At 37.3% G+C, this 12,590-nt stretch overlaps 1 non-coding gene across 1 annotated transcript; it reads right to left on the reverse strand.

Annotated features, from left to right (window-relative positions):
- Positions 1-11,423: 11,423 nt before the first annotated feature.
- Trnae-uuc (transfer RNA glutamic acid (anticodon UUC)) lies at positions 11,424-11,495 on the reverse strand. The gene has a single exon. It is a non-coding gene; the product is annotated as a tRNA-Glu (tRNA).
- Positions 11,496-12,590: the final 1,095 nt, after the last annotated feature.

Consider the following 12,590-nt stretch of genomic DNA (forward strand, 5'->3'; position numbering starts at 1 on the left):
ATGGTGCTCATGGCAGTAATAGTGACGATGCCCGGGTCGAAGGTGGGGGTATCACAGCATTACCGCATGAGCACCTAGACCGAGGGTAGGCAGCAAAATCGTGATCTTGCCCTTGCATTCAGTGTTATCACTTTTATTTACACCAAACAAAACTTCACGTTCTTGCCAATATGTTCAAATTGAGGTCATAGTGTAGAATATAGCCACAGGTAAAGAATGCCGCTGTGAACGGCTGCTCCGTTTCCCGATCGCCATATTACATAAAATAACTTGCCCTGATTAACATAATTCCATTTAATTACTTTTCTGAAGGTTTACAAAGGAAAGCCTCTTGGTAAGGTTGCAAGCTCTGGTTGTACACCAATGCGATACATCTAGCCATGAGGCGAAAGGGAACAACATCATACTTTGATCCAACGAAGTACATCGAAAAGAGAAAGATATTGACACCACCTTGGACGCAGTACTGTGATGAATATTTGGTAATATACAAGGTAAATGTATGATAAACCTAGGCAGTGATATCCGTCATGACTATATAGCACACTGAAAGAAAAATGTTTAACTTTCTTATCAGTTTCATAAAGTCAATGTTATTTTCTGATAATGACGTGTCGTTTCTTGCATGCCTACTTGGTGCTTTTTTAATGGTTGCATTTATTTTCGTATATGGTTTCGAAGTACTGCATTCTATATTCACAGGGTGCTGCAATCGCAGGACCAGAGTCGATTGCAGGTATTCCTAAAAAATTGGACGAGAGTCCTAAAAGAACTAAAAAGCCGAAGACTAAAAGTTTAAGCATTCCTGGCCGATCAAGGAGAGAAGTTGATGCCAAATCGGGTGGAAGTCTGATTGATAAAGGAAAAGGTACACAGCATCTAATATGGCTATCAAAATATTATTATTATGTACCTCACAACTTTAATTTTATATTTCTCCTCAAATTTAGCTTTTCTTCACAAACTCGATGTGTAGCAACTCACTCAACATTTCGTACTTTAGATTAGCATCATGCAAAAGAACATCGACGTACAGAACCATTAACTACTATGTACGTAAACCACGTTGGTTGTCATGTGGTTACCTGATATCAAAAGGTTTGAAATTTTAACTTTTGTGATTATCTACGATTTTCTTTCAATGTGCACGTCGTTTTATACTTCTGTAGGATTGTTATCAAACTTGGCCTGCCAGAAATCGACGATATAGGGCCACTCTTTGATCTGAATATCAAAGACATATCACTCAATGTGGTGTTTGAATATCTTGAGGCTGCAGAACAAGATAGCACAACGATGGAACTGAATTCAACGATACAAGAAATAAAGGTAGTTGTAGTTAGAAATTGTTGACATAATGTTAGGCGGACAACCTAAATCATACATTCACAAATAAAAACGTATATGTACGCATATTGCATTTATACTGGTCTATGCGTAAGTGTTTCTCTCTCGGCTATAGCAAACGTAAGGTTACAGTAAAGCGTAAATTCTAATTCCTTAAAGTGATTAAACAAAATGAATGTGTTACTTCATGAACTATGTCTACGCTACAGAGTAATGTACCACTCTGTGTAGTTAGAGAGTCTTGTTAGTAATGGTGTGTCGTGTCGCAACTTAACTACAGTATCTTGATGTACTGTATGTTGGATTGTTCATAACAGGACACGGTATCAAAGCAATTAAGGTAGTATGCGCCTCAAAAGTGAACGACTTAAACTTTTGCTCAAATTTACCTCAAGAAATCTTTCAACCGTTTTCTTTAAAAGTCAAGAATACAAATCAGGGTCCCCGTGCAGGTTTGGACACTTGAGAAACAAATTGCCCAAGATTTACCGATATTTTGAATTTAAAATGGCCACCATCCCTGTTTTGAACTTATTTATAACGCTCTGCTTTTGGCATCGAGCACTATAATTTCCCACAAGGACAATGAGAAGATTGTTTTTCAAAGTGCTTAATCTTTTTTGTATTCAGTCAATGCATACGTTTCATACTGAATCGTTTCCCTTAATCAGAAACTATTAGATTGGCGGGATTTCCGTCGACCTGAAACGTTGACTGATGATGAACTTCGTATTCGTCATCGGCACGGGGAAAGAACTCCAGTTCTGAAGCTAGACCAGCATTGATCAAACAATTCAGAGAACCCGAGAACGTAAGATACATCCTATATAAATACACATTGTACTTCATATTTGCACATTTTAACATGGTAAATGAGACGTACCAGCCATGTCAATTTATGGAACATCAGCAGCCTTGATAACTTTATACAGGCAGCCGCTTTGAGTTCGGTCATGCAGTACTTGATAGTTTTGTTGAGCTGAGTTAGCATGTTGTCGACCCTTCCTCTGTAAGGAGCATCAAAGTTCAAACTGTTGTATGTAACATGGATTTTGCGTTTGAATAATTTTGTGCATTTTACAACGCTCATCGATCTCTCAAACGCATAATAATATAAGATATAATAGCATCAGCCAAAAAGTCGAATTTAATTGGCATTTTTGTGTAGTTGCAGATATGTAAAAGCTACTATCGTTATTTCCATGCACTAAACTGTACTCCGTCCTGCTTTTGTGTCCTGTTGATTTGATATGAAAAACATCACACATTATTGTAATACGTTATGGCAATAACGTTTTAGAAGGATGGTAATTATAATTTTAGTATTTCTATTATTTCTGTCCGGCTTTGAAGGTTGTCGTGAAGAGCTGTGGCCACAAATGCCAAACGACACGTTTCTGCAACTTTGATCTTGACTGTAAAGGTATCCAGTGCGATCTTGAACTTGAGTTCTTTTACTTCCCTGTCCATGTTCCAGTTAAAATAAAGCTGGATTCATGTCAATTGAAGCTGCTGGTAACACTCGGTACATTCGAGACATACGTTGATATCATAGATCTGTCGTTCGGTGAGTAATAATTCTTGTAGTTGTATATTAAACAGAAATTTGAGGTTATGTTTCATTTCATAAATTTTGGGATTAGTGGTTAATGTATCGACAGCAAGTTTGCATGTTTTTGTGAATTTGGTGGTTCGTTGACTGACCTGATTGATGGATACAGTGTTGGATCAATTAAATAAGAGCAAGATAGTTCAACGAACCTTGTTGGTCACATATAAAGTTTATGATTCGTAGACACGAAAAGATCACAGCGACAATTATAAATTCCCAGTGATAGTCAACCTGAATAGTCCCTTTATGCCCGAGGAATATGATGTGAGAATTCTCTTGCTGAGAGATTTTCATTTTGACTTTCTTCATCGAATTAATTACAGTTTTGTAGTCCGGAATTGCTCCAACAAAAAGAGCACTGTATAATACATAAAATCGTCATTTTTTCGCAGACGGTCCGGTCGAGGACTTTGGCGTTTTTCAAGAGGGAATAGATGTTGACGTCTTTGGAATAGAGCTATTTCAGTCAGTGGACATTGTGTACAACTTGAGTGCAAGGGTCTTCGAAAGTTATGTCGACTTTGGAATTCCTACAGAGGTAAGTACATCAAAATTATGTCTTAAATCAATCAGTATGGTAAAGAAACTGGTAAACATCAAATTTATTTCTCCTTTGTGACTGTGAATCTTAAAAAAAGAACATGATAGGGGCACAATGTCATTTCCCTGCAGTTGAAAAGTTCAACTCCCTTCGTCACGATTTGAAGTTTAAAGAAATCTGTGTAGCTATCTTACACTATAACATTGATTCATATGCCTTGTCGCCTTACTGTAGCCTAATAACTGGCTAAAACTCTCAGGAACAGTTCGAATATCAACAGGTGCAGCCAACGGAGCTACTCATCGAAAAAGCTATTCCGGGAGCAATTTTTGAGGGCAGGGGAAATTTTAATTTTGCTCGGGCAGGGGACATATATTTTTAGGTGGCAGGGGAGCATTTTAGTGTTTTTTTTCTCGGTAGGGCAGATATCGGTTGATTGTCCTGGGGACAGGGCTTGGCGAAAAAAGAGTAGAAGCTACTTTTAAAACGGGGACAGGGGAAGTTGAGTCATGGTGTTTCCTGGAATGGGGACACAGGGCAAGTACTTATACCTTTTAAAGGTTACCCAGACTACTTAGCCTATCGCGATTTCCCACATCAATTTTTAGGGAAATTTTTTCACAGGGTAGGGTAGCTTCGTGTCTGCAGGGGAAATGGAATGACAAAATTTTGAAGGGAATTTTTTCCAGGGCAGAGGGGAAATCGGAAATTCTTTCCGCCACAGGGCAGGGGAGCTCAAAAATTCACAGTGGGGGAGGGGAAACAGGTAGAAATAAATGGGGAGTGGGTAAAAATGAAGTATGAGTGCTGGAGGGTAAGTCAAATTTTCTGTGGGAGGGCAAATTATGAACAGCTGATTATTACCCTCTCGATTAAAATTAGTCAGTTCACATTACTTGTCATGCGCAATATATATTATCATAGTACGGACTCATTGAAAAGTGCATTGTTCGTTGGCTGCACCTGTATCAAACAAGTGACCGTAAGTGTACCTCGTTATTTTATCTTTTACCAAAACTACGTTCCAGCTTGATCTTCAGTTGGGTATCTGTTCCAAAAGGACGGCCACTTGTATGCCTTTGTTAAAGTGTTTGAAGGGCTTGTCTTGGAAACTCAACTCTGTGAAAATGGTGAAAAAGAAGATGAGGAGAAAGAAGACCTGGGTAGCTACTTTCCCTTTTTTCTCCGTCACTTACATGTGTGTTTTAACTGATTAACAACCAAGAAGCAACGTAATTTATTGACAGTCGTGATAAAACTATTTATGAATCAATCTGCCATGTTCTGTTTCTTTTTACCGAAACATAGAGTTTCCGTTTTGTTTTGTAGTTTCGTTACCGAAAAGATACAAAACATTTTAATTTGGACGGTGAATCTAGTAGCCGTCTGGTTTGCCATAACTGATCGGCTAAGATATCTATTCTACAATGTTTCCTTTCGTTACTATAATCCATATCTATACAAGCTATTAAAATGGGTAGTTTTGGCTTAAAGAAAATTCAATAACATAAATTTCAAACAAAATTGCATGCATGTCGACAAAAATAAAACCATAAAATGTGAGCATTGACTGTTTTATATCAAATTTGATAGCCTGTACTTTCTATTCAAAATTGAAAGAGAAATTAAAACTTCCTTGCTGTCACTGCTCGTTTTTTCTTTGCAGAAAAGGAAATAGTGGAAATGTCTCTTCAAGAATTTGAAGAACAACTCAGCATTGTAAACATTGGTCAAGCGAGGATTACGGCACTAATCAATGAAATTTTTTCGTTGTCAGAGTAAAGGTATCCGTAACTTTTTACGTAATAAGCTCTAATGAAACATTTAGAAGAGCATTCAATTTACAAATGATAGACAGACGCTCTTTATACTGTTAAAAAATGAACACGCCGATCATACTTATCATTATTTTAATTTCTTCCATCGTTTGTGTCATTGAACCTATTATAGTCAAAAATTCTTGCATCAATTCACTTGTACTCGCAAAAATTGATTACTAACATAAAACCTGCTCATATTTTTTGATGACCTGAAATGTATCTACGTTTCCTCAGTACTCTTTGCTCCCTATAATGCACACTGCAATTTGCATGATGCCGAACCGAACATCAAAATACCGCAATAGTAAGTCTATGATTCATAATCTACCCTTAGACAATAGAAGAAATTACAACCAGACTTCTTGACGACTTCGACGACGAGTTTAGTAATTTCGACATAAAGCTTGCCGGAAGTATGGAGATTGCTTCAGGAAACGTTAATTTTTTGAGAAAATAAAACTTTTTAAAATAGGTCCTGTTCCGTGCGTGTTTGGTAAGTCTCAACCTTAAGTTTATCATCACATTGTGTTACTCATCGAAGGTCCGTTGCAGGACCACTTTTCATTCTTAAAAGTAGTGGCGCACTATACATACACCTATGCCACAGCTCTTAAATATGAAGCTACCTAAAACATAAAACCATGCTCTTCTGTAAATGAAGATGATCAAGAGGGCGTGATAATTTATCCTGTGCATCAAAAATCACACAATACTCAAAAAGTACAAATTTCAGTTTGAGAAATATCTCGAGTTGGTAAAAAGGTATAGACGTACGTTTTCTTTCCTAACATCAACGCGATATGAGACCCTATTACGGGGTAAATTCAAACGCTTCCCTAGAGCTCCAAGTCGACACAGCTTGAAGCTCAGTCCAGTTTGACTAATCCGAGTGATATTCGACCTGTCGTTAAAAACGCTACTATCTTTGGATGAAGCTTTTGATGAACTGAAGAAAGGATTTGTAAAATTTAAGTCATGTTGCAATCTAGAGCGCAAAACCTGTCTGTTCATGAATGACAGCTACAATATCGTAATTAAAGCGACATAATGGTATCCACTTTGTTTGAAAGCTCCGTTATAGAAAAATCTTCCATTATCTTTCTAAAAGATTTGACAGGGCTGATATGGAACGATAACATTCATAAGCCTATTTTAGTCTTGTTTAATATGGAACCACTATGCAGTTTGCCTTATGTCTCCGAATCATTAGATTTTGCCCGTAGAAGTAATACATGATGATTCAGAACACGACGATCTGTCACAAACACAATACTTTTAAAGCGAAAGTTATCGAAAAACGTAACGGTAAGCTCACAAAGCACATTTCTTTTATTTTATTTTATTTAGTATACGGTGCTAGTGTTCATATGGTGTCCTTCTTAGCGCAGAAGCCTTAATCTTGTCCATGACAGCAAAAGTAAGAAATCCTTACCTCTTTGGTCCTTTAGGGCAGGAGTAATTGATACGTTTATCTTTTATCGTTTCCACTGTCACTAATACATATTTTCTGTTTAATGACAGTTACATTTAACAAGAACTTGTTGTTTTTCTCAAATCTTAATGATATGAACTGCCAAGGAAGATTTCAATTTTGCATTTAGTCGATATTGTGGTTTTATGACAAGAAGAATCTAACATATTATTGCACATTTTGTCCAGTTATGCAACAGACTTTAAGATGGCCTCGGTGAAAACTGGCATCATCTAATTTAGCACATTATCGCAGGAGATGAAAGGGATATTATGTTGTAAGTTGGAGCACAAAGATTGAAACAAAATTCATAAATATTTTCCAAGTTATTGAGAAAACTAGCAAATCGTTCTTACCGAAGATCAAACATTCTCAATTTCACATTCCTCTACAGGTTGATCTACGACCTGAGGCTGGCGCTGCAGCATACGGTTCTCTAAGAATCGGAATACCATTCTTTTATGTGGAAGTAGAGTTGAAAGGCTACATCCTCAGTACAGCTTTCCCATTACAAGCACAAATCAAATTTAACGCTTTCCTCTTGACCTTCAGTAAGCACTCATTCTATATTTTGATTTTACTTTCAAAGGGTTCTTTATTGACGAAAAAATGTAAGATATAATTACTCCTTTCTCGATAATATCCTCTCTTAGGGCAAATTGTACTGATTAACTCATATAATACTCAAATATTCAGTTATTTTGCCAAGGACATCTTTCATATTTCATACATTTCCGCACAGAATTTGGCGTTGAAGTAATCTTGCTTGACAACAGATCAATCTTGTCAATTGATGTTCAAACAGAACAAGAATGGACCTTGTAATGATACCCCTCAAGTTGGTACTATCTGGTAGATGTGTGGCCGAACTCAAGATTCCTTTCATTGGCTCAATAAAAAAGGTTATAATTAACATCAAGATATGGAGCTACACAACAAGACAGATTGAAAGGAATATATTCAACAAAGGTGACTTGGAGCCAGATAACACTCCGCCGGAATTTACTCCAATAACTGTTCCCAAGGTAAGGGTAATCCTTTTTATCTCTGTTACCTTTTGTATATTAAGTTTCTTATCAATAAATAGTAACAGTTCGGAGAGAAGCGTCACTGTAATTTTCAGAGTTGTCTTACCACCCGTCAAGATAATTGAAGGCATTTACAACAAATTAGACTTTCGTAAAGAAAAAAATGATTTGACATTTAGAGCACTTATGGAAAGATTATCACCTTTGCCATTCGTGGCCAGCTCAATCTGACACATAAGATAGATGTAGGACCATACTTGATTTCATTTCTTGCATTATACCATTCGCACCCTCCTTTTAACAGCTCTTGTTATTGAAATTGGAGTTACTGCCGAGGCAGAAGTTCAATAATGATTGCAAAACGAACTACACCTCTCTTAAACACACACACACACACACACACACACACACACACACACACACATATATATATATATATATATATATATATGGTAGATTTGAAACGTAGCCCTTACTCCAGACTTTGAATGCCACATACATGATCCAGCAATGTCCTTAACCTTACAAACATTCCAATAAAAAGCTGAATTCATAATTGTGTGTGTTGCATGCATGTTTGTAAGACAATTTTTCAATCTTTCAGACCAACATGAATAAAATACGAGCCGCTAATGCAGTATCTAATTGCGTGGTAGAGCAAGTACCATTTCGCGATGAGGTAGAGCCAGCCTTTGCGTTGTCTGTGTCAGCTGCTGATGACAAAAGTGAAGTCAATTGACATACTGTGTGGGAACCTTCAAGAGTGGATGTGATATAGTGGACGATCAAGAAATGGGTGGACAGTCTGTCGTAATTGCACAGGTATGAACAGTAATGTTACACACAGAGGAAAGCTGATAAACATCTTGCGGTAATCAGCAAACTTAATACAACGAGTTGGCAATCGCCACGTTCTTCCAAATTTTCACAAATAGACAACAATTACTGAATATTCTTAATAAATGGTGTGCGGTAAGTGAAACACTGTCGTCACTTTGTTATACAGAGCGCTGTAATACAAATGCAATTTACTGTAATGCATTATCTTAATTGAAAGAATACGGGTGAACTATCACAAAACAGGTAAGTCATTTGGCATCGCTTGTGCAGAAACGGTAAGATGCGTTTCCTTTGTCGTTCCTATATTTCTCAATATCCGAGACTCGATCCCGAGCTGCAAGGTGATAGTATCACCGCAATATATAGTGATTTGAAGGAAATACCAGCATAACCGACAGTTTGCGTCTTTTGCCCTTTCCACAGAATGAATGGATGGATGAAGGACGGACGAATAGGTGGGTGGATGGATGGATGGATGGAATAATAGATGGATGAACGAATGAATTAATGACTGGTTGGTTGAATTATTAAGTGAATACGTATTGTGTGAGTACGTAAATGACTGACTGCATGAAAAGACGTACAGCAAAACAAAGACAATATCAAGATACACATTCATTAAATAGGTGATAGAGTTAAAACCTCTGTATCAGGCACAACGATCGCTTGTTCACACGAACATACATTATCATAATTGCTATAAAACAAATTTATTTTAATATTTTCTACTAGCTTTTGCCTGACGGAATACCTCTTCACTTTACCGTAAAAGCAATGAACTCTGCAAAGGGTCAGCGATGGCAACCTGCTTTCTTCAAACCTACGACACAACTCTTCCTGAAGCACGGATAGTTCCGGAGTTTTACTCCACCAGTCGTCCAGATATACTCAGATTGTCAGCTGTTGCTCATGATGATAGCCCTGTAGTGGAGCAAAAGGTAAAATATGTCGTTAACACTTTTGTGGATACGGATCGTCTTTAGAAATGTATAATAAATCCACGCCCTTTTGTCATTATGACACGTTTCATGGACGAGTCATTTGTTAATACAAATTTATTACCTTCAAAGAGAGCTTTAGAAACATGAATATATTTTTTGCATGTCATATGGACACATTGACGTACTTTCGCGAACGTTAGATCGATTTTAGGTTTATCTGCTGTTCCATCTCATATACCTATAATGTATTCCTTGCGTGGTTGTTACACGTCCCGAAGGAGAAATTTATAAACATTTCTTTTAACAAGAATTTTATGTTGTTTGTCCTAATAGCTTGCTATTGGTTTTGGAAGTGGTATCTATGGAGATCAACTAATACCCTGGACAGATGTGACGCCATATATGGTTCACAGCCAATCGCATACAGCCGATAGCTCTCTTCTAGATAGCTTTACATCACGGCGACTTGGTCGACTCGCACTCACACCCTATGAAACAGCGACTTACAAGACCCCATCTGGATGCGCTCAGCAATGTTTACCACAGTCCGAATGCATTAGCTTCAATTATGACTACGGTAGTAGCGGAAAATGTGAGCTGTTAAATCGCATAGAGAGCAACTATGCAAAGTTACACGATGTAAGCAGTCTGTCGAAATTTTCCATTTAGTTGTTGTAATGTGAATATAGGTACCGGAGTTGTGGAACATAGACAATGTTAATATCATCCGATGTATCTAGCTCCATGAATAAAATATAGAGCTCTGGTCTCCATAACCTTGTGCGATTGTTTAAAAATAGTGACACCTTCATTATGAAAAAAATCTCTAAAAGTGGAATTCCATTCTCTTTCAGTCCGGCGAGTTCTATTATTTTGAGAAGATTGGATTAGGAGGTACAACGCATTTCACTTATGATAGCCTTCAACTTCGTCATTCTGACGTATATTATGTTAATATGCACGTTACCAACATTCTTGGTGAGTAGACTTCCATAGAAAACAATAAGCACACTTTTTAAGCAATGTATATTTCTGTTGAAGTTTTGCACTTGACGTATATTCCATCTTGACACACAAGGTATTTTTTTCCTGAACCAGCATAATCTTGTAGTTCAAACATAGCGATATTTCCGATAAGCGCAGTCTCCAAATGATCCCACGACTCATTCTTATTCGGACAAGAAAGATGGTCAGCAATCATAATAATTTTGTATTCTCGAATTTAGTGTTCACTTGTCTCTGGGAAAGTAGGGGATTTGCATTTGTCTAGAGATTTCACGTCATAATACAAATGTATAATTTGCTACTTTCGGATCTGACTGCAGGGTATGAAAATGTAATCACGTCGTTACCTATCATCGTTGATTTTGAACCACCAAGCCCTGGACACATACAAAATGCTCTGTATGAAGAACTCTCCCACCAAAAGTGCGCCACCTTTCTACCTGAACAATGGAAGTACAGATGTGTCAGTGAAACAAGTTTTCCCAATCACAGGTATACGGCTAGGGTGTGCGATTAGCTTAAGTAGCAACATTGTATTTCATAGAGTTTTGTTTGCTAAAGGTAGTACAAATGCTTGAACAACACAGCGGACAAATAAAAAATTAGTTCAAGAATCTCTTTAAAGTCAAGCCTTATGTATTCAGTTGATCGAAATCTATCAAATTACAGTATTATTTGTCAATACTCAACTGGTTTTGAATAAACATCAAACGCTACTTCCGCACCACGGCATGATTTGGTATAGTAAATGCAGTAAAAGAGACAAAATAGTTTGTGCACGAGCAACACAGAAGGCACAGCAATGGTCCAAAAGATAGTTCCCTAGCCGGGAATCGAACCCGGGCCTTGTGGGTGAAAGCCACATATCCTAGCCACTAGACCACTAGGGATTACTGCATGCCTTCATGGTTTGATTCCAGACTTGTACTACTGTAAAAAATCAGTCTCTATGTTGATATATTTGTATCAACAAAGTCTATACATATTAGGCCGTATTCATCTTTGATTTCTCATCAAAAACTTCCTAATATGAACATAAGATTATTCGCTAGGAACATTACTTATTTTTGTTTCAAATGTAAACAGAGCAAGGTATTTATTAGACAATAGCAATGAACAAGGTATAATTATATACGAGCTAAGCTTATCAAAACACAATTTCGATATATGTAAGAACCTGGGACATTTTTCACGTGTATTCTCCAGAGCGCATTGTGTGAATGGAATCAAGACCATAATCGACTACTAGTAATTCATATCATGTTGTCATTTTCAGACTAATCATCGATGGTCCGGATTCTGCCACTGTATTCAACGGACATGAACCATTGGTTGATCTGTTGTACACACGTGCTAACACCTACATATCAGGTAATATGTTGCCATGGTGACATGTGCTAACACAACAATATCTAATAAAAACATAATGAGTGACTTACTATGATGAAGTTTCTTCATATTGGCATTTCTGTGATTGTGTATGTAAATAATAAACTTCATTTTAATTTGTTACTTTTATCATAACTATGAAAATCTTTTACAGGGTCATTAGTTTTCATAATCTCTGATTAGTGTTTATTGTTCATGAACAGCTAATTGGGATGGTTTCCATGACAAGGAGACTGGTATTTTGGTTACACCTTGGCTGTCGGGACTTCGCCATGCCTAGAGGATATTGTGACCCATTACGATCCACATTCCCACATTGGTAATGAGATGGAATGGACACACAGAGGAACCACTTCAAACTTTGGATATCCTGTGTTGCCAGGTAGGGAAGTTTCCGTACTCGCGACTTTGCATTTCCCGTTGCTCTGACGCTTTCTTTCTTTTGAGGATATCCAGCTACAGATGTCACTGAATTTTCGATAAAGTTTTTGAAAGTTCCATTTAAGAAATCATAATTTCACCTGCACAGATTTTCAATGTTGCAACTACGGAAATCATGCACACAGAAAATTTTTTCCGTCGATCAAAACTGGAAG

The sequence above is a fragment of the Ptychodera flava genome, chromosome 7 (genome assembly GCF_041260155.1).
Source record: "Ptychodera flava strain L36383 chromosome 7, AS_Pfla_20210202, whole genome shotgun sequence".
In the NCBI taxonomy this organism is placed as follows: Eukaryota; Metazoa; Hemichordata; class Enteropneusta; family Ptychoderidae; genus Ptychodera; species Ptychodera flava.